Source organism: Lynx canadensis, chromosome X, assembly GCF_007474595.2.
Source record: "Lynx canadensis isolate LIC74 chromosome X, mLynCan4.pri.v2, whole genome shotgun sequence".
NCBI lineage: Eukaryota > Metazoa > Chordata > Mammalia > Carnivora > Felidae > Lynx > Lynx canadensis.
Genome location: NC_044321.2, coordinates 34629103 through 34654457, shown reverse-complemented (window position 1 = coordinate 34654457; position 25355 = coordinate 34629103). Strand labels below are relative to the sequence as shown.

At 54.6% G+C, this 25355-nt stretch overlaps 3 long non-coding RNA genes across 3 annotated transcripts; all 3 read left to right on the top strand.

The window, feature by feature from the left end:
• The first annotated feature begins 325 nt into the window (after window positions 1-325).
• On the top strand, window positions 326-12081 carry LOC115507546. The gene is made up of 4 exons (XR_003966696.1): window positions 326-942; window positions 7227-7455; window positions 10045-10122; window positions 10960-12081. It is a non-coding gene; the product is annotated as an uncharacterized LOC115507546 (long non-coding RNA).
• A 1002-nt stretch (window positions 12082-13083) lies between these two features.
• On the top strand, window positions 13084-15900 carry LOC115507121. Its single transcript, XR_003966564.1, has 2 exons — window positions 13084-13622; window positions 15067-15900. It is a non-coding gene; the product is annotated as an uncharacterized LOC115507121 (long non-coding RNA).
• Window positions 15901-18272: 2372 nt separating this feature from the next.
• Window positions 18273-23124, top strand: LOC115507120. The gene is made up of 3 exons (XR_003966563.1): window positions 18273-18426; window positions 18850-19278; window positions 21964-23124. It is a non-coding gene; the product is annotated as an uncharacterized LOC115507120 (long non-coding RNA).
• The last annotated feature ends 2231 nt before the right edge of the window (window positions 23125-25355 follow it).

Genomic DNA, 25355 nt, shown 5'->3' with positions numbered 1-25355 from the left:
CAAGGGTCGGACGCTTAATCGACTGAGCCCCCCAGGGGCCTCCTCCTCAGGCTGATTTCCCATGCTCGCGCCTTCCGCCCCCGTCCGCTTCTCGGGCTTTCTTTTGCGCTAGGCCTTCTCCTCAGGGGCCGCGTCGTTCTGCCCTGTGAGGTCTTGGGCCGAGCGGTGGGCCTGGAGGCCAGGACCCCGGGGGCAGTGGCAGTCCCGGGGAGTTTAAGGAGAGCCGCTGGCATGGCAGAACCAGTGTTGGTCACTCCAGTTTGCGGCCCCGTCACCCAGCAAAAGCCCTGGGTGGGGATTTTCCTTTGGAGCCTCAGGCACCTGCGGCAGGGGATGGGCAGCCTTGCCGGCTTCTAGCCCAGCGGCCCCGGGGCCTGGGAGCTACCGGTCTGTCCAGCGCCTCTTTTGTGTCGGCTCCTCACGCAGCCGGCTTGCGTCCCCCGATCGTTGCCCGCGCCCCCGGCACTGGCAACGTGGGCTATGGCCACGGATTTGTGCCACGGAAGGGCAGGAAGTGATAGTCCCAAGGCTCCAAGCAGATGGGCGATTGCAAGAGCCAAATTTCGAAAGCTTCTCTCTTCCTTTTTCTTTCAGTTCTGCTTCCGGCCACCCACCATCCCAGCACACACTTCAGGGACGCCTTCGGTTTCCCCTGGGCTCTCTCATGGTTTTTTGGGTTGCCTTCTGGAATCTATGCTGCCCTAGTCGTTTCTCGGGCGTGTCCAGGCTTGGGAGAGGGAGCCAGGGGCCCAGAGAAGCCTGCCTCTTGCCTGCTGGCCTTGACCTCACGCGTAGCCCAGGACATGGTCTCTCCTGGGCCTCCTGCTCAGGTCTGGCTCCAGCTGAATCCCGTCCAGCCCCATCCTGGCGTTCGGTGGCTTTCACAGACCAGGCTTTGGCCTCACGTCCCCTCTCTGGGCATCTGGTCCCAAATCGTCCCCGGTGAGTGACTTTACCTCTCCTCTCGTGGACAGCTCATCGCAACCATCTCCAATCTGTGGTTGGCACGGGACCTACACATCTGCTAAGGGCTGCTGCCATTGGACGTCGGTGCCCGAGGGGAGGGACAGGCGGCTGGCGTCACTGTTCTGCAGCTCCGGGAAGAGAAGGGGGAGGGGTGCCATGACTGGGGGAGAGTCACATGTGGGCACCCACCGTTCAGAGCTGTCTCTCTGAGAGCTGGGCTTCTGGGGGCTCTCTGTGCTCCGGGAGTCCCAGGGGAGCAGCCAAGGGTGGGCAGGGTTGCAGGTGGGGACACGCAGGGGGCCCGGAGCAGTGGCTATTTACTATATGGTAGGGAAGCATTTCAATATTTTAACAACCGGTACAGCTGTTGTCCCAGTGCATTGCAACTGAATGTCAGCCCAGGTTGTAGGTGGCACGCTGACGTTAAGAGCAGATGGAGTGGTTATAAACTGCGACAGGAGAAATTTAGGCTAGTCGCTGAAAAATCTATAGCACGACTTTTTACCAAGGAGGGCTTGGCGGAAGTTCTCTCTGATGCTTGGGGGGTTCCAAGACGCAGGTCTTCGAGATGGACTAAATGCGGCTTCGTTAGGCTCGCCTGGCATTCGGGGATCGCCGCAAGCGATGCCTCTGGCCCGTCTCCCTCTCATTTGCAAGCAAGGATCCCCCCCGCCCCCCGTTAGATGCGGTAACGATTCATCAGAAACATTTTTGAGCATCGGCGGCGAGCCAGGCGTGGTGCTAAGTAATGCGCCTACAAAGGTGAATAACTCAGGGTTTCCGCCCTTTTGGAGTTCATCAGAGTCATGGGGGAGACTGGGGGAGGGGGGACACCTACCCCCAAAAGGATGACCACAGAGCCAGGCAGTGGGTGTGATTTGCTGGATGAATCATGAAGGGGAAATGATGTAGGAGCTCATATGGGGTGCAAGGCTGGTGGGGCTGGGGAGAGGCCTTCATTTCAGAACAGGGATGCGGTCGGCCTCTAAAAGGTTTTCCTTCACCTCTGGAAATAGTGACGTGGCACTACTTGGTCCTGATTTTCACCTCCAGATAGCAGGACACGTTTTGTCCTTGAAAGCACTCAAATCGGCTCGCCTCGCCAATGTGAAGTCACTGCTTGTTAGCTATGCACAACTGAGATCAGAATCTGTCCTCTTGCCAGCCAGCCAGCCAATACTGAGCCCAGGGGTCTCGCAAACCACTCTGAAGGGCTGTTCGGGCACCTTCCTTCTAAGATTTTTTCAGCCTGAGGGGGAGGCAGAGGGCGGTGTGGACCTCACTTTCCTCCCTTCTGCCAACTGGTCCCCAGGAGGACGGAGGATGGCCCTTTATAACACTGCTACCCCCAGAGAGAAGGCTGGTCTCTCTACGTGGATCTCAGAGCACGCCCTGGTGGGTAGCCAGGCCAGTTGTCTCCTCCCTGGGGACTGTGTCTGGGAAGATGTGCTTTGGCTGCAGTCCAGACCTGGAATGGCTGCTCTGCTCTGAGACATCCTTAGGGATCTGGGATCCTTCAGACTCCAAGTTTTGCCTTTTGAAGAATGGGGCCTTCGGCCCCACGGTCCAAGATAGCAGCCATGACGCCCACGTTTAGGGACAGGATAGAGGAAGTGACTAAAGCTGACACGTCCTGCTTCCATTTATGTCCCGTTGGCCGGAACTTAGTCACGTGACCACACCTAGCTGGGAAATGGTGTCTTTCTCCTGGGTGGCCAGGAGACAGGAAATATTGTGGTTGGCTTGCAAGGACTCTATGAAAAATGCCTCGATCTCATCTAAATATTGGGGTGCTCCGATGCAAATGCCCTGTGAAGATCTGTTAGGAAAAGAAAGGAGCTATAAGTTAAACCGAGCTTTATTTTTAGTTTTAGCTATTGAGGTTTTTGGTCTCTCTATGGCTGATCCTTTCGACTCTGAATGCAAAGCATTTTTATAAATGTTTCTCCTCTCTTTCTCTCCATGGACTTCTTTTCTTACATCTTTGATTTAAAAAAAAAAAAAATCTTGTTACTTGCAGCCAAGAGCATCAAAGTAACCTCTACGCCCAATGTGGGGCTTGAACTCATGACCCCAAGATCAAGAGTCACACGCTTTACCGACCGAGCTAGCCAAACGCCCTACCATACCATGGACAAGCCCTTCATGATGGAGATCTACGCTGGCTGGGCCCCACCTCTCGAATGCTTTGTCCCCCTTAATCTCTTGTCACTAACTTGCTTCCTCACCAGGTCATAGTCATTTTATTCTTGTAAAAACTAATGGCTGTTGTTCATATCTCCTGGGTCCATTTTGAGCTTAAGCCTTCTTTTCTTTAAAAAAAAAATTTAGGGGCGCCTGGGTGGCTCAGTCGGTTAAGCGGCTGACTTCAGCTCAGGTCACGATCTCGCGGTCCGTGAGTTCGAGCCCCGCGTCGGGCTCTGGGCTGATGGCCCAGAGCCTGGAGCCTGCTTCCGGTTCTGTGTCTCCCTCTCTCTGACCCTCCCCCATTCATGCTCTGTCTCTCTCTGTCTCAAAGATAAATAAACGTTAAAAAAAATTAAAAAAAAATTTAATGTTTATTTTTAAGAGAGAGAGCGAGAGAGCGTGTGCATGTGTGTGTGAGCAGGGGAGGGACAGAGAGAGAGGGAGACACAGAATCTGAAGCAGGTTCCAGGCTCTGAGCCATCAGCACAGACCCCGACGCGGGGCTCGAACTCAGGGACCGTGAGATCATGGCCTGAGCTGAAGTCGGACGCTTAACCGACTGAGCCACCCAGGCACCCCTGAGTTTAAGCCTTCTTACTGAAACTCTTTTTCTCTTTGGTTTCTAGGATACTGGGTTTCATAGTTCACTTTTTATCTCCTGACTATGACTTCTACATTTTACATAGTGGGGGCTTCTTTGTCTTGCTGCCTCATTCTAGATATTTTATTCCCCAAAGCTTTCATCTCAGTCCTTCTATGGTTCACCAGCACCACCACCCCCCCCATCTCTGCCATCCCCCTCTGCTGTCAACTTACAAACCCTATCATTGGTCTTCCAATCTTCACAATAGCTGTGTAAGGTTAGTGATAAGTGATATTATTACCCGCATTTTGCAAATAAAGGCACTGAGAAGTATTTTGCCCAAGGTCAAAAAGATCAGGGGTGCCTGGGTGGCACAGTTGGTTAAGCGTCCAGCTCTTGAGTTTGGATCAGGTCATGATTTCATGGTACATGAGATAGAGCCCTGCGTTGGGCTCTGTGCTGACAGTGCAGAGCCTCCTTGGGATTCTTTCTCTCCCTCTCTCTCTGCCCCTCCCCCATGCTCTCTCTCTCAAAATAAATAAATAAACTTTAAAAAAAAAAAAAAAAGCAAAAAGCTAGTAAGTTTCAGAGGTGGTATTTGAATCCTGGTCTGTCTGATGTCAAAGCCCGGGCTCGCAATATACCATAGTTCCTCTTTCCTTCAGATGTCACAGGATTTGCTCCTCAGCGCCCTTTCTCTGACCACAGTGGGGGCCAAGCCTTCGTCCCCACAAGCCTAGAGTAATACTACAACCTCCCAGGAAACCCCCTTGAATATAGGCCTGCGATCCCCACCCCACCTCCGCTGGCCCCCGCATCCCCGCGTGTCCAGCATTAGACGGCTGGTCTAACGATCTTAAGTGAGCCTTTTTCATGAGCTGCCCTGCTCATATGCTTACAGTGGCTCCTTGAGACTTCACGGGTCATGTTCTGGTTCTCCGAAGTTTTTGTCACCTGTGTCCTCCACATGCCCACTACTTGCCAGTATTCCGGAGCCAGGGGTGGAGGAAAGAATTAGTGTTCGCCAACAGCCGATTCTTCTCTTCTCCCCGGGCGTGGGAGGGATCACGCTTCCCAATCTCTTGGCAGTTGGGTAGAGCTGGTGACCAAGTCTGGTGAATAACACATGTGGAAGCCATGTGTGATCCTTTTACATTGAGGCAATGGGAAGGCCCTGTAGGAGCCTCTAGCTTCTCTCAATCCTCGCTGGCTGCACAGTGGGAATGTTCCAGATGGCAGAACCTCCATTAGCCTGAGCCCCTGAATGACTCTACGGAGCAGAGCACCTCCTCCCCCCACCCCCTCCCCGCCCCTGTTTCATCCACTGCCTTGCGGTGAAACTTGCAAGGACGTGAAATTTATTTGTGGAGCCACTGGGACCTGAGGGTTGTTTGCCACGGCAACATAACCCGGCATGTGGGTCAGGATAGGCTGGGAATGCTGTAGCGACACTTCCAACGTCCCAGCGCCTCCCAACACAACTGCACGGAGTAGTGTCTTACTCATGCTACATGTTCTGTGCAGGTCAGCAGGGAGAGAGGTGTTCTTGTCTTCGTCATTCAGGTGTCCAAGCAAAGGGAGAGTCCATTTTAATTTGTGCTCTGTGATCACCTCCAAGGGAAGGGAGAGCATGGCGAATCACGCTCTCACTCTGGAAGCTTCCACCTAGAAGGGACACAAATAACTTCTGCTAACATTTCGTTGGTCAAATCAAGTCAAATAGCCACACCTGACGTCAAAGGAGGGCAAGACAATGTAATTCTACCGAGTCTACTGGGGTGACAGAGAGGCAGAAATACTCGGTGACCGGTGCCGGGGACATCTTAACTGATACGCCGGATGAACTGGTCCCTCCATGCCCCAGTCTCCCCTGCCTCCCGGATTTATTTCATGCTGTTTCCTCACCTTTCAGCTGCAGCTACGGGCCCATCTTTTCCAGAAAGCCTTCCTCCGTGTTTCTGGTACATGATTTTCCTGCTTCTAAACTCCTAGGGCCTTCAGGGTGGTCAACATTCAATTGGATATTCACTGATTCACGTAGACGCGATGAGACTATTTTGGCTTTTTAACAAACACACCCAAATGCATTTGCATATACGTCTATTTATATATATACATATTAATGTACCTTATCTCCTTAAGACTATCACCTGTTTATTCCGATGATGGGTTCACTGCTCAAGGATGTCTGTGGAATTGCCTTGAAGTTTGTGGCAATCCATTTCCTTATCTGTCAAAGGAGATAATAATGGTGCCTCTTTGATACAGATGTTCGAGAAAGAAAAGGGTGGGTGAACATAAAGGGCTTAGAACAGCAGCTGGCCCCCCAGTGAGCACCGAATAAACTTTAGCCATTATTATTTCTCTCCTAAAGACCTCTGCTGATAGCAATCTTTACCTTCTGAAGGTGGATTTGATTTCTTGCTGACGGTTCAAAAGCCATCCCGATCTGTCGCGGGTGCCCACCCCAGAGGCCCCTGCTGACAGTTCTTGTACCTGCAGATGGCTTCCTGCATATCTCTGCCAGAAGGGTCTGTCTGGCCTTGGAAGGGATGAAGGCACTTCCGGGTGGGATAACAGCACTGCAACTGCTGGGGAACAAACACCCTCGGAGGCGGGGGAGGCAGCGGATCAATATCTCTGTTTCTTCGCTGCCCGGTGGTGCAATTCTGAGGTTTGTCCTGCGCGGTCTCTGGGAGGGTCTCCAAGGGGGCTTTCCCTCTTTGTGTCTTACTTTCTCCACGCTCTCCGTTGCATTTCCCGGGACCACCTCCCGGACAGACTGCCTGTACTCCGGGACTAACACCTGAAGAGACGGTGCAAACATGAGGCTAAGTTGAAGGCAATGACATGGACTTCCTCGTGCGTCTGTTAATTACGTCTGGTGGTGGTTTTCAAAGATGGAGCTTCTTGGGGCGCCTGGGTGGCTCAGTCGGTTGAGTGTCCGACTTCAGCTCGGGTCTTGATCTCGTGGTTCACGAGTTTGAGCCCCGCGTCGGGCTCTGGCCTGACAGCTCAGAGCTTGGAGCTTGCTTCGGATTCTGTGTCTCCCTCTCTGCCCCTCCCCCGCTCTGCCTCTCTCTCTCTCTCTCTCTCTCTCTCTCTCTCAGAAATAAATAAACATTAATAAAATTATATAAAAAAATGGAGTTTCTCAAGGTTTTGAGCGATGACTGCATCACTGAAGTAAGTTTGTGGCCTCGTAAGGTAGCAAGAGTGACGGGGATGAGACACTTTTGGGGGCTGATTAGAATCCTAGTTCTGCAACCCTGCCCCTATAGTGACTTCTAGAAAGGCTCTGCTCTGCTCAGGGAGGACAGGACACTGTTGCCTGCTGGCGTGGCCGGTTTTGTGAGTTCTGTGGAGTTCAAGACAGACACGTTCAATGAATGCCTTGCGTGATTGCTCTTCTGCCCCCCGCGGTGGGCAGCGGGCATCCGCTTTGCCGGGCTCCGTGACAACCTCCTCCCCATTTTCTGAAAAACTGCAGGATGATGAACACCGCGAAATATTCAGGACAGTTCAGCTGTTGATAATGTTTTGCAACCAAGGAGCAAGATATTAGCCCACTTGTGGGTGTGTACAGAGGTGTCAGAAAGAAACTTCCACTTGGGGACAGAAGAGCCAAAAAAAAAAAAAAAAAGAAGAAGAAGAAGAAGAAGAAGAAGAAGAAGAAGAAGAAGAAAAAGAAAAAGAGTGCTCCCCTGACCAGTGAGGAGGTGGGTACGGCAGCTGGGAGGGGTCCCTGGGGGAACAGCTCACCTGCACCTACAGCCAGAAGGCAGCCTCCCGTCTCATCCACCCCTTCCCATCAGTTAGGCATCCGGGAAGATGGACCTCTTCCTGCACTGTTTCTCCTTGAAAAAAATTTTTTAATGTTCATTTCATTTTTGAGAGAGAGAGGGAGAGACCGGAGGAGGGGCAGAGAGAGAGGGAGACAGAGGATCTGAGGCCGGCTCCGGGCTCTGGGCTGACAGCAGCGAGCTCGATGTGGGGCTCGAACCCACGAACCGGGAGATCATGACCTGAGCCGAAGTTGGACCCTTAACCGACTGAGCCGCCCAGGCGCCCCTTCCTGCGCTGTTTTCTAAAGATCGTGATCTTTTAAGGGCTATTTAGGATTGCATGTGTTTGAGAAACGCAGAGGCCCGGAGAACAGAGCATTTGCAATTGCAGAAACAAATGAGCTCACGGAAGGGGTTTCCACATCTCTGAAGTGAACATGGTGATTGTAATATCTGCATTACTTGTTGTGAGCATTAGCGGGCACTCAGAATCTGAGGGGTGTTATTCTAATAAATGTAGTGCCATAGGATACATTGGTTAACTTTCTCCGATGCCATTCTGAAAGTTTTTCTCTAGCCTGATCGGAGCCTTGTTCTGACCTCGGATGCCTCGGGAGCTACCTTGACTTAAGCACGGTCCAGTGAATCGCACCCATTTCTCTGGGCTCCGTCGCCCACGATGGGCAGCGCTGAATGAGCTGTGCCCTCTCTCTGCTCTTGTACAGGCTTATGGCCGTGCTGGTAGCTTCTGACGTCGGTAAGGAGACTGGCCCGGGCATGGCAGGGCTCCAGCTACACACGGCGGTGGGGGCCTCCACTCCAGCCGGTCTGTGCGAAAAGACGGCTGGACCTAGAACCAGATTCTGGGACGGTTATATTTGGGGGTCAGGAAATCCATCCAAACCCCTTGTCCCTAGCGCGCATGAACTTCGGAGAGCACCAATTATGTTCCTACAGGAGCCAGCAGAAAACCCAAAGCTTCCACGCCGCCGAGGCAGCTGTCTCAAACGTACACGTTATTAGGCTGATTGAAATAATCAGAAAACAGCTCCAGAATGCTGGCTTGGAGAAAGGCAGGCAATTTCTGCTTGGCAGACAGTGATGTCAGCCTCCGCAGGGCGGTGGGGGGAGATCGAATGTTGCCTTTCTCGCTCTCTTTCTTCTTTTCCCTTCGAAAAACTTCCCTGCGTCATTTGCTTTCCCATCAGTTTGGCGGAAAGGGCGGTTGGCGTATCTCCCCTGCTGTGCCAGGGTGTTCTAGGTCCCCAGGTGGCAGGGGAGGTGCACGAGGACACCCCCGGACACACGTTGCCTTTGGATGGTAGGAAACGCTTTGTCCCCCACCCCGAGCCTGTGTTTTTCACTGCCTGTCTCTCCTGGCCTCTCCCTTACTCAAGTTGTCATTAAGCGAGTAAGAAGAGGCTGGGGCGCCTGGGTGGCTGCGTCGGTTAAGCGTCCGACTTCGCCTCAGGTCATGATCTCGAGGTTCGTGGGTTCGAGCCCTACGTCGGGCTCGCTGCTGTCAGCCCAGAGCCTGGAGCCGGCTTTGGATCCTGTCATCCTCTCTCTCTGCCCCTCCCCCACTCTCTCTCTCTCAAAAATAAATAAAGCGTTAAAAAAATTAAAAAAATAAAGATAAGAAGGCCACGACGCCTGAACATCTGACCTCGTGAGGCAGAACCAACCATCCCCATCAAAGGAGATAGAGCAGAAGCGTAGGACTGGAGAAAAATTATTCTGGTCTCCCTGTGACGAAATTGAGTTAGCTTTGGTCGCATTAATGTCCACTTAAGGTGCAGAAGGGGCCGCCACCGGTCAGGGCCGGGGTGGGGGCGGGGAATGAGGCCACAGCAGCGCCCCCCATGCTGTGGCCTTATAACTCTTAGCGTGCTTTAATCTCCTCTTCTGCCTGCAACCCCGGTGGTCCCCCTTCGACGCACCCGAGTTTGCAGGCGTCAGAGCAGGTATGTGGGCCAGGCGAGTGCTAGCATTTCACCCGGTCTGTCTTCACGTGGGCAGCCTCGTCCCCGGGGGTCCCCGCGTGCCGCCACCTCGGGAGTGAGTCAGCTCTGGAGAAAAGCGGGGTTTGTTGGGGGTGGGGTGGGCTTCGGCGGCGTGACCAGCCCTGGGAGAGGAGAGGCGGTGGGAGGGGAGGAGGAGGGGGGAGGGACCTTTCTGTGTGGTATTCGCACACTGGTGGGGAGCGTGCGGCTTCCGGGTTTCCAGCAATAACGAGGCCTGCGGGAATGAGGATTGGCTTGTCCACTGTGCTAACTGGACTGTAGGAAAAAAGAAAAGTCAGAAAAGAGAGAGCAGTGTTCAGGTTTGGGCTCAACTTTCCCTCCTCCTCTGGACTGGAAAGGACTCCCCCCCCCCCCTTGGAGGGCGCGGCTGATTCTCTGGATCTCCCTGCGCTCCAAGCTTTTATTCCCTTTTAATTAATACAAGGCACGTTTTTTTGTGCTCTTGGGTCACCATTGGACATCTTCCCCAAAGCAATGACCACAAGACCTTCTTTTGTAGTGGAACGGGCAGCTTTCCCAGGTTCTGCTGGCCCAGGCTTGGGGCCTGAAGTGTATGCCCTGCCTGCCCACTCAAGAGGTAAGAACGCTTAAGAATCCTTGATCGTGGGGGCGCCTGGCGGGGGGGGGGGGGGGGGGCTCAGTAGGGTAAGCGTCTGACTCTTAGTTTCGGTTCAGATTCCTGATCGCGAGGTTTCGTGAGTTCGAGTCCCGCATCGGGCTCTGCTCAGGCAGCACGGAGCCTGCTTGGGATTCTCTGCCTCCCTCTCTCTGTCTGCCCCTTCCCCACTCGTGCTGTCTCTGTCTCTCTCCAAATAGATAAATAAATAAAAACTTAAAAAGAAAAAAAAAAAGAATCCTTGATGGCGGAAGAGTCGGGAAGCACGGAGTCCCGCCCCCCCTTCCGGATGCTTCATCTTTCCTCCATTTCTGCGCTCTCTCTGGGCTCTAACCTGCCTCAGTTCTGTCCTCCACCCCGGGGCGGACATCCTGCCTCAGGTGTGGACAAAGAGGTCTTTGGATTTGCGGACACTCGGAGGTTCACTCAGCCCTCGCACCCTTGCCGTCCGGGAGCCCCTTGCCCTGGAACCTGTTGTCCTCTCTTCCTGTCCTCCAAGGTGGCTTGAATTCACAGCCGTCTCCCAGGGATGAGGAAAGAATATCCCGTCGGGCATTATTTAGGGCCCGCTTGGCGGCTCCCGCTGGATCACCGGGGGGCGGGGGTGGGCGGGTAGCAAGGGCAGGGACAAGGACAAGAGTGGGAATCAGGAATCTCTGTCTCGTGCAGCGCGGGCGATCAGGAGTCCTGGCAAGAGGTTACTCGGGGAAGCTGGAGGATGTTATCGACCAAATTGGGGTTTGGGGATTATCTATGGATTTCATTTATCTGTGTTTTCCCTGGTCTCTCTTGTTGTAGGTAATTAAGAGCTGATTGCTGGTAATTAAGAGTTGCTGAGAGAGGCAGCAGGATCCAAAAAGGAGACGCACTCGTTTTGTCTTCCTGTGGACAGGCTCCTGGCGCCCGCCCCTCCCCCTCCGCTGCCCCCTCCCGCGGGGACGTGGGCCCTGGAGAGCAAGTCACAGCCCGTCCGCGGGAGTATCTGTGTGTACGCTGTGCTCCGACTTCCTGCCGTCCTGTCATTCCCCGGGCCTTGAGTGAAGGCTCTGCCGAGCGGGTTGGAGTCCTGGAGTCCTAATCTCCTGACGCTCAGCTGCGCAGAGATGTAGCTTTCCCGTAGTTGTCCCGGACCGCAGTCTTAACGGGCTCTTGAGCCCCCGTTGGAGCCGGTGGTGCACAACGTGAACTTGCCAAGTCAAGGAAGCAGCCATTTCACACTTAAGTCATGGTCACTCCGAGGCCGCCGCTGTCCCCTCCGGACTTCCTCTTGCCCTCTCTGCCCTGGTGTGAGCCGCGGCCCTGGGCTTTTGGGGGGGTGGGCAGGAGGGAGCCCCAGGCCGTCCTGGCCCTGAGCCACGGACGTGTGTCCACGTGCTGCCCTGTGTCCTGCCCCAGCCACCGGGCTCGCTGGCCTCGGATGAGTTGTGCGTGTCCCTCGTGGACTAGAACACGAACCCCGATGCCCCGGGTGGCCACAGCCTCGGGGCCAGAGGCCCCGCATGCTGCTGCCCCACACGTTCCCGCTGGGACTCTTCGGTTGTGGCTTCTGGGTGCCGTGGGGGCTCGGGCGCTGTTGGCTGCTCTCTCCGCCGTGCTGGGGTGTGCAGGAGCCAGGCCGCTCTTGGGACCACCGCCGAGGCCCCTTAACCACGGCGACTTCACCTTCGTGGCTCCATGCCAAGTGTGGACTTCTCTCGAGGACATGACGTTTTCCCCTGCTGGCTGTACTGGAGCAGGTCCCCCCCCCCCCGCCCCCGCCCCGCCCTGCCCTTCTCCATTTTTTAAACTTCTCCGGGGTTTCTGGGCCTCCCCCTTCCCTTGTACCATGCCTGTCCGAGCCCTCAGTTGGCACGGAGTCCTTTTTTGCTCTCTCTCTTTCTTCCTTTCTTAGTTCATTTATTTGTTTTCAGAGAGACAGAGACAGTGCAAGTGGGAGAGGGTCAGAGAGAGAGAGTCCTAGGCAGGCTGCACGCTGCCAGCTGCAGAGCCTGACGCGGGGCTCGAACCCACAAACCGTGAGATCATGACCTGAGCCAAAAGCAAGAGCTGGACGCTTACCCGACGGAGGCCCCCCGGGCGCCCCGGCGTGGAGACCTTTCTACTGTCGGAACCTTTATCCCCTCGCCGTGGGGGAGGAAAACCACCCTCATTCTTCCCCATTCTATATATTATGATCCTGCACGGATCAACGTGCCAAGTCCAAGGCGTGTGAAAAGCCAAGCTTTCAGAATTCCAGAACACCCTTTGGGTCCCAAGCACCTAGAGCCTGCATTCGGACATCATGGCTCCCAGGAGCAGTCAACCTGGCATAGCTCGACGAAAGTCTCCTTGGGGACTTGGGGAAACGTTTTCATTCCTCGCAGACTAACATCGAGCTTGGGTGGCTCGGTTCTGAGGGCGAGTGTCCCAAGAGGGAGAGAGAACGAAAGAGAGCCAGGTGGAAGCTGTTTTGCATTTGGTGACCTGGCATCGAGCCCCATAGCCTCACTTGCTGCATTGGTCGGAACAGGCACTAACCCATCCAGGTTCAAGGGGAGAGGAGAAGGACGCCAGCTCTTTTTTTTTTTTTTTAATGTTTATTTATTTAAAAAATTTTTTTTTTCAACGTTTATTTATTTTTGGGACAGAGAGAGACAAAGCATGAACGGGGGAGGGGCAGAGAGAGAGGGAGACACGGAATCGGAAACAGGCTCCAGGCTCTGAGCCATCAGCCCAGAGCCCGACGCGGGGCTCGAACTCCCGGACCGCGAGATCGTGACCCGGCTGAAGTCAGACGCTTAACCGACTGCGCCACCCAGGCGCCCCAATGTTTATTTATTTTTTAAGAGCGAGTGCAAGTGGGGGAGGGGCCGAGAGAGGGGGCGGAGGATCCGAAGGGGGCTCTGCGCTGACGGCGGTGAGCCCGGTGTGGGGTTCAAACTCATGAACTGCGCGATCGCCACCCAAGCCGGAGCCAGACGCTCAACCGGCTGAGCCACCCAGGTGCCCCACTTCTTGATGGGGATGGCAAGATTCTCGAAGCTCACACGGGACTGCAGATATTGCTGTGGCCGTATTTGAAAAACATGAGCTATCATAACAGAAGCGTCCCAGGGGAAGAGTGGAACAGACCTTGCTGAACCATGGCAAAGGCTCAGAATCTGGGGAACCAGCCCGAGGGATACCCAGGGCTCCTTTAGCCTCGAACACAATCGAGGGGTCGCCCCCCTGCCTGGATCCGAGAGATGCTGGGAGGACACTCACCCCGGGGCTTGCAACACACGGGGCACCCCTTCTGGGTTCGTCTTTGCTGTAATCCGGGGAGAACTAAGCCATCACAGCCACTATCACAGATGTTCTGGAAGGCCTACTCTCGGTGGTTCCTGTGATGATTGATAGCATGCCGTCTCTGCAATCCTGCATCTCTGGGCAGGGACCGAGGCAGACTGTTCTAATCCAGGGGGAGGAGTCTTCTGACAAAGGTAAGCATGAGTTTCTGGAGATGCATGGGGAGGGCACCTTCCCCGATGGGGCTTGCTGTGTGGGCTTGGAAAGGGGCCCTTCCTAGATGGGGCGCCATCCGAACTGGGTGGTGGGTGAGAAGCGGGAGCTGACCAGAACAAGAGCGCAGTGAGATGAGTGGAGCATGGGTTGAGTGGTGAGGGGGGAGGAGGGTGGACGGAGCACCGGGGACCCCCTCCGCCAGGCCTGCCAAGGAGTCGCGACGGACGGATTGATTTTCGCTTTCCTCTGTCCAGGGCGTCAGAAAATTCCCGGTGTCCTTGGGGAGGGTGCTAAGAATATGTGCTAGGTGGCTGTGGAAAGAGAGAGAAGGGGGCCGGGATGGAGGAGGAGGAGGAGGAGAGAAACAGGGGAGGGTCTTAAGGCAAAGGACTTTCTCGTGACCCGGCCTAGAGCCTTCTTGGGCAGAATCTGAGAGCCTTTGCTTCGGGGAGCGTCTCTTGGCTGTTGATGCCCTGTACTTGTTCATTCATTGATTCCACTGATAGGCACTTAACTGTTTATACTCTACTCCCTTGTTCTTCCGTTGCCTTTGCATGTTTTCTCATTTTAACAAATAAATATCGGGACACAGCCTAACACCCCATAAGTGAACTTAGGGGACGTTGGAATAGTGTATTTAAGATCTGAAGCCCAGCTTTTCCCTGCCACACACCCTCTTACCTCCCTCCCCCGCTCAGCCCATCCACTCTTACTTAGCCAGTCTTTTTTTTTTAAATTTTTTATTTAAAAATTTTTTTTAATGTTTCTTTATTTCTGAGAGAGAGAGAGAGAGAGTGAGCAGGAGTGGGGGAGGAGCAGAGAGAGGGAGACCCAGAATCCGAAGCAGGCTCCAGGCTCCGAGCTGTCAGCACAGAGCCCGACGCGGGGCTCGAACTCATGAACTGCGAGAGCATGACCTGAGCCGAAGTCGGACGCTTAACCGACTGAGCCACCCAGGTGCCCCTCACTTAGCCAGTCTTAGTTTGAGAACTTGCTCTGTGCCAGGGACAGGACATGGCAGTTCGAGGTCTCTGGATTAATTAGGATCCAGTCAGGCTGAGAGTAACCGAAAGACCCCAAATGACAGCCACGTGTCCACGACAGAATTCGATTTCTCTCTCGTGTTTATGAAATCCAGATTTCGGTGGTCCCAGGCAGCTCTAAGCCACCTAAATCTGGGTTTTGTAAACACGAGAGAGAAATCGAATTCTGGTTTCTATGGTGGTTTAAAATCACGTTCAAACATTCTGCCGTGGTCCTTCCAACCAGGTGGAGTCTGAGTCCCGTCTCCTTGAATATGGGCCAGACTCTTCCAATGAATTGAATGAAGCACAGGTGACTTCCAAGGCTAGGTCACAAATGGCTTCCATCTGGTTCTCTCTCTCTCTCTCTCTCTCTCTCTCTCTCTCTCTCTCGCCGCAGGTGTTCGGACCCTGGAGTTACCAGGCTAGCTGAGACGCTTTCAGACGATCCCAGCCCCAGCCACCGTCTGACCGCACGCACAAAGGAGCGGGAACGGCCGAGCTGAGCCCAGGCAACCCCCCAGGACCAACAAGAAAAAAAAAAAATACTCAGACGATGTTGTTTTAAGCCACTAGGTTTTGGGGTGATTTGTCCCACAGCAGTACGTAACTGTTCCCAAAGTCACCTCATTGCCCAAGATGGCTTCTGGAGCTTGAAGTTCATTTGCCCCCTCTGGGGACAGCAGCACAGAAGACTGAAATGCCAACTGGTCTGGAAAATCCAAGGCATCCGACTGCTATGCAGGTGGCCGTCAGCACTTGTCTGTGACCAATGGCTGACTATTTTGTCTTGCGGGTCACATATTTCTGCCCCTACTAGAGCCTGCCAAGCCACCATTCCACTCGGGGACAGCCCTGCTGAGGGCAGAGGGCTCTTTGGAACATGTGGTAGGGCCCTCTGAGGTCCTGGGGACAGAGGACATGCCTGCTGCCTGGGCTGGCAGCTGTTCCCCGTCTCGGCTCTAGCTCCGCCCTCACAGACCCCAGGTGACTTGGCACATGTCGTTGACACGGAGCCGCTCAATTTCCTGCCTTACCTCCCCTCTGGCCTCCTGGCTTGCAACCGAGTCTTCCTGTTTGGGGGGCTGAGGGCTCTGCGGCTTCTCACCGGCTTTCTCTGCACCCCCGTCCCCCAAGGACAAGGTTTGTGGGGGGGGGGGGGGCAGGACGGGAGGGACAATAGCCCTTCTGGTGCAGTGGAGGCGGCTCCAGACTGCAGACCTGGGCTTTCATCCAGGCTCTGCCACGAATTGGCCGCCAGGGTTGGCGGATCCCTGAACCCCTGGTCTCAGTTTCCTCATCTACAAAGCCCTCACGGGTTGCGGCTTTGTGATTCTGTAGTATTTGCTGACTGGCCTTGTTTCATGGGGCCAGGCCATTTGGAGGATCTCAAGGAAATGGTATCAGTTAGTGATCTTTCCACTGTAAACCCAACCCAAACCAATGTTAGTGAAAGGAGGAATCCGTTGGTCTGTGTTACCGAATGGTCCAGGGGTGAACGCTTCAGGTATGGCTTGATCTAGGACCCAAAGATGACCCCAGTGCCCATTATTTTCTTTGTTTCCCCTGAATGGGCTTTAGTGGCTGCACAGTGGTTGTTCCCTGCCCCCCATCCCTGGAACTTCCAGCACCCTGACCTGCCCCCCCGCCCCCCGCCCATGCCTCCGCTGTAGCTGTTATACTCTGAGCCTTGCATTCTCCCATAACCAAACCCAGCCCAGAAGAAAGGCTGTGTCCCAGCCATCCCAGCAAAGGCCCCGATGTTCCCTTTGACTGAACCAATTCAGTCATGTGTGTTCTGTGATTAAGCCATTCAGGCTGATCCCTTGAAGCTGGGGGTGCAGCCAACCCTGACTTCCCAAACTACGTCGCTGGGAAAGAAAGGAAACGGATACTGGCAGTGTGTGTGTGTGTGTGTGTGTGTGTGTGTGCATGTGTGTGTGTGTGTGTGTGTTTGCGAGGGGGTTACGTATCCTCAAAGATCACTCCGAAAGCAGATTTATACCCAGGATGAAGAAAGCTGGACCCCCAAATCCATATAATGCAGTGCGGTTTGGCAATAGAAAGCTTCGGGTGAGCTCCGCAGTCAGGGAGGGCTTCTTGGAAGAGGCGGGCCTTGGATACTGAGGAGAATTTACACTGGAAGGTGCCTGGGGGGAAGGGCAGACAAGGACCCTCTTCTGTACGGTCCGTAGCCCGACAGCTTCTCTCAATCTGGGAACTACATTGATTGGAGTTTGACCAGATTCGTAATCGCAGAGGTAAAAGAGAAACCCCGTCCGGGGGTTAGGGGTAAATTGTTTCTTCACCCAAATTCGTATGTTGAAATCCTAACACCCCCCCCCCCAGGACCTCAGGATGTGACTATATTTGGAGTAAGGTCTTTAAATAGGTAATGAGGTTAGCATGAGGTCACACGGGGGCAGGGGGGGCCCTAATCCAGCCCGACTGGCGTCCCCTCTAAGAAGAGGAGGTTCGGACACGGGCACACCCAGAGGGAGGAGCATGTGGGGACGCGGGGACACCGTGGGAGGGCAGCCGTCTGCAAGCCGCACAGGGAGACCTCAGGGGAAGCCAGCCTGGAGGCCCCTTGATCTCGGACTTCCGGCCTCCAGAAGTCCGGGACCATCAAGCTCCGTCGTTAAAGCCACTCAGCGTGTGGCTCCTCATTCCGGCCGCCCTGGCCGACTAATACAACTGCTTTCAAGAGTAGCGGGGTCCCCACCTCGCCTTTGTGCCTTCCTGCAGGGGCTGGCCTCCCTGTTCGGAGCCCGGCTGTGCTCCCGGCGCGAAGCCACCCCGGGGACTCTCCCCTGCTCCCCCTTTACCCCACAGCTGACACCCCAACTGCAGGGGCTTTGCCAGAACGCCCTCCTTGACGCCGCCAAGCCCTCTTTATCCTTTACCTTCCTGATGGTCACTTGTCCCGGACTATCCTTGAGCGCAAAAACCCTCGCCCTGGCCCCACGGTGTCTACTTTTGCTGAAGACGAAGCCAGATCCGGCCGGTTTTTTGAAATAGGAGACGGAATTTTCCCCGAAGTGAAAATCATGGTACCCAATTCTTGTGGGAGGCAGACGGGGCTGGCGCTGGCACCGCCAGCCTTTCTTTCCCGCAGAAATAGCCCCACGATGGCCTCATTTTCTAAAACTTGCGACTCAGCGAGTACGTCGCCTTGAGCAAGAAGAATCCACTTTGCTGAAGTTGAAAAGGGAGAGAAATCCATTAGTCAACGTAGGCGGTCACTCAAGTAGGGGGGACTGGGGAGTGCCCCGCCCCCCCGCCCCCCCCCCCCCCCGCGCTTGCTTGCTCACCAGCCTTGGGGTTGAGGCATTTGGCCTCCAAACAGACTCATGGTCAAAGACAGAGATGTACACCTCGGTTTGGCTTTCCCCGCACCCGAGTGTACTGAAAGCCAATGGAGGAGGCCCAGGTCGCCTTTTGCTCCCACTCTTGGAAGAAGCTGGAAGGATCCCCGAGTACCCCTTTGTCAACGGAGCCATAAAAGCCAGGCAAGTCGGCCTGTTTGGGGCAGGTGGGGGGGGGGCGAGGGAGGAAAAGGGAGGTGAGGGTTTATGGGGGGGCCTATTGTTAGTTGCTCTCTGTGCAAGGGGAACCGGAAAGATAATCTTCCTAGAGCATTTAAGGCTCTAATTAGAATCTTCCTTCTCTGACAAGGGTTTTCCTTCCATTGTTGTGTGGTCTTGCTGCCCTCCCCATCCAACCTGGACTCCCGGGAAGGGGACAGGACTGGTAGGGGGTATGTGCCAAGGGTCCAAGAGTCCGAGGGGCCGCCCTGGGAGGGGGGGGCTCCCTGGGCTTATCGGCCATCTTGGGGGCGGCGGAGGCTATACAGCCTCTGAGAGGCATCCTTGAGGTTTAGGGTCTCCTATCGTTTCTGGTGGGGTGCAGGGCCCATGACTGAGCCCAGTAACCAAGTCGGCGCCCGCTCCCCAGGTTCTTGTGCCTCCCTGCCTCTCCTCGCTCCCCCCCTTCCCACCCCCTAGCTAGCTGGCGTGGTCCTGCCACTTCCCGGTCTACTCAGCATTCCGAGGAGGGGGTAGAGCCCGAGAGTGGCTGCCTGCTGCAGAAATAAGTCTCCTGGCAAATTAGCTGCAGGATTTAAAATCCATTTTTATTCTGCCCATTATTAATTATTGTTATTTCTGCTGTTCATTACCAGCTCGTTTCCTTGATCAACTCCCGGAACAAAGGCTCGTCAAGGCCTCCCCCTCCCTAGGGAGGAGCCCACAGGACCACCACCGCGGGGACCCCAGCCCCGAGTGCCCCTCCCGGGACTGGAGATGCGGAGCCCTTCGGGGCTCAGCGAGGCCTTTTCCCTGCTGACTTCAGAGATGGCTCTCTCACCCCTGCTACCCTGTCCGGAGCGGCCCAACTAGGAAACCCGTTCTTAGTTCTGATTTTGTACTTTGAAAACCGATCCACAGTTCACACGCCTACGGTAAAGTCCACCAACCTTCAGTGGATGAGTCTATGGCCTTTTCCGCAAGTATAGATCCATGACCTTCTAGATCAAGACATAGGACATTTTGCCAACACCCGTCCCAGAGGCTCTCTTTACACGCCCTCCCGATTGACGTTCCGCCAAAAGGTAACCATTATTCTGACAGTATAGACTTGTTTTGTCTGGTTTTGAACCTCCACAAATAGAATCATACAATATGTATTCGGGTGCGTCGGGCCCCTTTTCACTCAGCGCTGCCGGGGACATCCATCCGCGCGGTTGCACGGACTGGTCATCTCGTTCTTTTACCGGCGCCGCGTGGCGTCCCTTGGTACGAATACATCGTGGTCGGTGATCTGTCCTTCTCTCGGTGGGCATTTCGCTTGTTTCCAGTTTGGGGCTGTCATGAATAAAACTGCCGTGCGCATTTGCGTGCACGGCTGTTGGTGAACGCAAACGCTCATTTTTCCCGGTTGTGCACTGCCTCGACACGAAATTGCTAGATCACGGGATATGTAATAAAGCCATGCCGGGTTTTTAAAAGAGTAGGCCAAGAGAGGGCAATGCTTGTGCCAAGGGCCTAAAAAGCAAATGCCTTTTAGGCAGCAAGTGCGTGGGAAGATATTTTGCTCATGCGCGTGGTGAATTGTTACAAATATGGCCCCCGATGGATCATACCTCACGGTATCCACATCCATACATAGTCCCCTTTCCACATTGACTTTGGGTTTAGCCACATGACTTGCTTTGGCCCATGGGACATCGGCAGACACGATGCAAATGGTATATGAGACGTGCTGGGGCACGGAGACGACAAGACCGCATGGGGAGGATGATCTAGATTTGGGGGACTGGGGAGTGGGATTTGGGGGATGGCTAGGATCACCTAGCCTATACAGAAGCTGGTGCCAGAAGGGGGGCTCAGCCATAACGAAAGCCCTAAAATATACAGTCCTGGTTTAGGGTCAGGTGGCAGGTGGCATGGAGAATGGAGAGACAGTGACCCATGTTAGGCAGTGGCGAGCCATCAAAAACTAGGACTGAGTCTTGGGGCGCCTGGGTGGCTCAGTCGGTTGAGCGACCGACTTCGCCTCAGGTCACGATCTCACGGTTTGTGGGTTTGAGCCCCGCGTCAGGCTCTGCGCTGACAACTCAGAGCCGGGAGCCTGCGTGGGATTCTGGGTCTCCCTCTCTCTCTGCCCCTCCGCCGCTCATGCTCTGTCTCTCTGTGTGTCAGAAATAAATAAACATAAAAAAAAAAATTAAAAACTAGGACTGAGTCTTGCTGGTGTCCGTGCTGGCCTGGAGGGCACATGGCACTGTCGCTGTGACCGTCTCCTCCCCCGCCCCATCTTCTGCTCACAGATTCCATCGCGTTCTTACCACCAGCATCTGTACGAGGCTCCGTCATACAGTTTTTCTTCATCTCTTCTTCCTTTCTCTCTCCCCCCCCTTTTTTTTTTTTGGCCGTCCTAACTCCCAACCCCCTGTATTTCCAGTTGGAAAGAGAAAAGAGAGGGGGGAATATTTGAGGCAGAGGAGAAAGTTTAAAGGCCACGGTCCCAAGCATCAGTTCCAGAAAAGAATCTTTAGAGCTAGTCCCTTTCGAGACCCAACTGGGGTTGCTTGAAGCACTGGGGCAGGAGGTTAGGGATCTGGGTTACCAAATCGGATTGTGGTTATTCCACGTCTTCTTAGTTGATTACCCCGGCGTGGTGTAATGCCTCCCTCCAATTCCTATGAATGTTGGCCTTGGGGGTCAGCCGACCCCCACGTTCTCTTTCCAGCCCTCCCACTACGAACCAGCTTGTCCTGTCGGGTACCGCTTCAGCTGTTTGAACGCTCCTTTTTGTGTTGCAGTCTCCGAACAGGGGCGATCCTGCCGGCCCTGCCTTCCTCACGGGGTGATCGTGAGGCCGACGGGGTAACACCCTGGGAAGCAGAATGAGCCGCGCACAGCCACGTGCGAGGGCAAGGCACGCAGAGCGCTGAGCCTCAGGAGCGGCCGTCAGCACGAATTGTGACCGTTTGGGGGCAACGGTTGCAGTCTTTCAAGGTCGTTTTGCTTTATGGCCTCTCTCCTTAGCAGTCCACATAACTTTGGCGTGTTCACGAGGGAGAGAGGGCTCCAGAAGCTTTCTCTGGTTACCTCTCGCCGTATTTGCACACCAGCGGAGGTATCTACGGTGGACACGTCTTTAGGCTCTCGGCTCGTTTCAGGAAGAGCTGCTGGACGGTCGATCTCGTTCCTGGCTGGAACTGACTCGTATCCAGAGCTGCTTTTACACCGCATTCCTTCCTGGGGTAGACCAGGGCTGGGTTCTCAATCCGTGGCCTGTGGGCGGGCTTCGGGAGGTTTCACGATGGCGCGCAGAATTTCTTAAATTTCTTTTTAATGTTTGTCTATTTTTGAGAGAGAGAGAGAGAGAGAGAGAGAGACACAGTGTGAGTGGGGGAGGGGCAGAGAGAGAGGGAGACACAGAATCCGAAGCAGGCTCCAGGCTCTGAGCTGTCAGCCCAGCGCCCGACGCGGGGCTCGAACTCATGAACCCTGAGATTGTGACCTGAGCTGAAGTTGGACGCTCAAACGACTGAGCCACCCAGGTCCCCCCCCCCCCCCATAAAAAAAAAAAAAAAAACTCCTCAACTTTGGGCCTAGGCTGTCACTATGAGATTGGGATTCTAAGACTTTAGCAAGAAGCTACTAGTGTTAAGACCTATTGTTCCAAGAAGGAAAACTGTCCAAGGTATCTGGACCTCCTTCAGCGAAACGCTGGAGGATTATTTTATTCCTCTTTCTTCAGAGGACTATATTTCCCCTCTCCTTTTAAGGTGTGGACACCAACCTCACAGTGGAGACAGAAGAACCAAGCATTCAGGGTTAAACGGGGAATTGTGACTCAATAGACCTTGAAGAACACATTCCAACAGAACTCTCCCAACCGTGGCTGCTTTTTTATTTTTATTTTTTTAAGGTAATGCCAGCGATGGAAGGGGAGGTGAGGAATTATGCAAATGTTTGGTCGGTAAATGCTTTGCTGCAAATGATCTGTCAGGAGAAACCCACCCCTGAGCCTTCATAGTGAGGAATAGAGTCAGGGACCCAGCTCTTCCGTTGCGCCTGTTGGGAGCCCTGCTCCCAGTGTGCACACGTGAGTGCCCAGCAGGGAAGGCGGAGCCTGTGCTGTGGCGGTAGTTCCGGGTTGAATAACGTGAACCAGGCGTGCATCCTGGGTCCTTTGCTGGGGGGGGGGGGGAGGAGGGGGTAGAGGCTGCTTGGCGATTGTCGTGGGATAGAAAGAATCCGATCCCAAGATGAGCAGTGCGTCCCTATTCAGGGACCATCCCTTCTCCACCCCCTTTGGGGAAGATTTGGAAATGGGGGTGCATTTGTAGTTGTCACAGTGGCTAGGGGCTGCTTCCTGGCGTTTAGGGGGCAGGGGGCCAAGGACAGGGCTCCCATTGACAACGCTAGTGGCTGCCAAGAAAGTCCCAGGTGTCCTTCCGAAAGACCACGTTGGTTCGTTAGACACCGAGGAACCTTTTTTCAAGGTAATTCAAGGATTGGGGCAGGGACTATTCCGAGTAAGAGAGGTGGTGAGCTCATCCAGAGGCTGGGGGAGGAGATGTTCAAGGACCCACGGGGGTCCAGCTGTGGCCACTTGGAGGGAGGAGCTGGGGGGTGGTTCCTTGGTAGGCGGGGCTAGCTGTCATCAATGGAGAGTGAGAAAGAGCCATGGGTGGTCCACTATGCCTTTGGCTCCCCGCCCCGGAATGAGACTCCTAGAAAGCCTAAGAAGCATGGGATTTAGCGTCGGGCAGAATCAGGAGGTTGCCCCAAAAGCCAGGTAGGCCTTAGCTGCACAGAGAGGGTCTCTATTACTGCGTTTATTTTGCCCTGCTTCCCCAGCCCTCCACTTCTCCAATTTTTTTTTTTTTTTTTAATATTTACTTTTGAGAGAGTGCAAGCAGAGAAGGGGCAGAGAGAAGACGACAGAGGATCTGAAGCAGGCTCTGCACTGACAGCAGCCAGCCGGACCCGGGGCTCGAACTCACGAACCGCGAGATCATGACCTGAGCCGAAGACGGACGCTTAACCGACTGAGCCGCCCAGGCGCCCCACTGCTTCGCCCATCCACAAGGGGAGCAGCCTGGCCTTCGCCTCTGCGGGTACCCACGGGGGGGCCCAGGGCAGTGAGAACTCCCTGCAGCCGGACCCACCCTGGCACGGCCTGGTCTGCCGCTGCAGCCTGCGGGAGCCACCTCAGAGGGGAACCGGGTGCCCCGGGGCGGCATCGTCCAGCCACCCCACAGGAGGAGAGGCCAGAGGGTCCTCGCAAGCCCAGCCACCGTCATCATCGGCTGCCCGCTCCCCCTGTGCCCCGTGGCTCTGTGGCTAGACCGGGGCCAGGGGATTTTAACGACAGGTATTGAGGCCAACTCTCGTTTCTTGTCTTCTGCTCATCAATGGTTTGCAGGGCGAAGGCGCGGGGGTGGGCGGGGGCAGAGAGATGACCGTGGCAGGGAGCAGAGCTCAAATACTGCAGGGGGAGGGGCGCTGACTCCCAGCAAGGGCCGGGGGAGGGGACTGGCGCGTGTCTCAGCCCACCTGATAGGAAGCGGAAGGGGGGGCGTTGACTAATATCATCACAGCAAGCAGTTATTGAGCGTTTACTGTATGCCTGGCACAGTTCTGAGCACTTGATGTGCGTTTCATCCTCCAAGCCATTCCCAGGGAGGGCTCGAGTCGGGCACCGCCTTCAGAGGGGAGCCCCCCCCCCCCCCGCCCCCGAGGCAGGGGTGTTGACTTAACTCGTTCAGGTTGCACAGCTAAGAAGTGCGGGAAACGGGATTTGAATCCTGGCAGCCTGGCCCCGACGCCCATGTAGTGAGCACCTAGGCCTGCCGCCTGGAGCCTCTAAAAGGGCCGGGAGAAGTGGGACTTGGTGTGTGTGTTTGTCGGCGTGTGCACGTGTGTGTCGGCCTGTGATCTCGGCTCAGGTCATGATCTCACAGTCCGTGAGTTCGAGCCTGGCATTGGGCTCCGTGCTGACCGTGCAGAGCCTGCTTGGGATTCTCTCTCTCTCCCTCTCTCTCTCTCTCTCTCTCTGCCCCTCCCCCACTCACGCTGTCTTTGTCTCTCTCAAAATAAATAAATAAGCTTAAAAAAAAAATAACCGCTATCATTTAATTTTTATCTCCTGCTGTTCTGGGGGTTGAGTGTTCTTGGCTAGGCAGCTCTTTTCCTGTCTCTCTCTCTCTCTCTCTCTCTGCCTTGTGCCATTGCCATCAGACAATGCCTGAGGCTGAAGTCATATGGAAGGCTTCCTTCCTTACTCACATGTCTGGCCATTGATGCTGGCTGTTAGCTGGGATCTCAGTGGAGGCTGTCAGCTGGAACATTCCACGAGGTCTCTCTGTGTAGTCTGGGCTTCCCCACAGCATGGTGGCCCATTTCTAAAAGTAAGTCTCCTGAGAGAGGAAGCCTTGGAAGTCACATAGTATAGTGACCCTTGCGTCTGCTGTCACGAATCCATCCAGATTCAAGGGACTCCAGCTCTTGATGGAAAGAGTGACATCGTAAGAAGGGCATGTGGCATGGGCCATGCTGTCGCCAGCTCGGACAATGCAATCTGCCACAGTACTTTTTCTTTCTTTCTTTTTTAATTTGATTTCATTTTTTTTATTATTATTATTATTTTTTAATTTTTTAATGTGTATTTATTTTTCAGAGAAAGAGAGACAGAGCGCGACCAGGGGAGAGGCAGAGAGAGAAGGAGGCAGAGAATTGGAAGCAGGCTCCAGGCTCTGAGCTGTCAGCACAGAGCCCGACGCGGGGCTCGAACTCACGGACCGTGAGATCATGACCTGAGCCGAAGCCGGACGCTTAACCGACTGAGCCACCCAGGTGCCCTCCCCCCCCCCCTTTTTTTTTTTTTTTTTACCTTGAAAGGGCTTCTGTGAACGAAGCCCGAATTCATTCTGGAGTCACTTCCGCTGGTGACAAAATGCTACATGAGTAGGGACTCAGAGCCTCACCCCAAGGCATCTATTCTCCCTCCTTCATAGTCTCCCTGCTGGGAGCCAGGTACTGAACCAGAAATAAGGTTACAACATCCCTGGTCCCGGGAGGCAGCCACTCCCAGCCACCAGGAGAAGATTCCCCCAAACCCCTTCGGTTTTTTTTTTTTTTTTAATTTTTTTTTTCAACGTTTTTATTTATT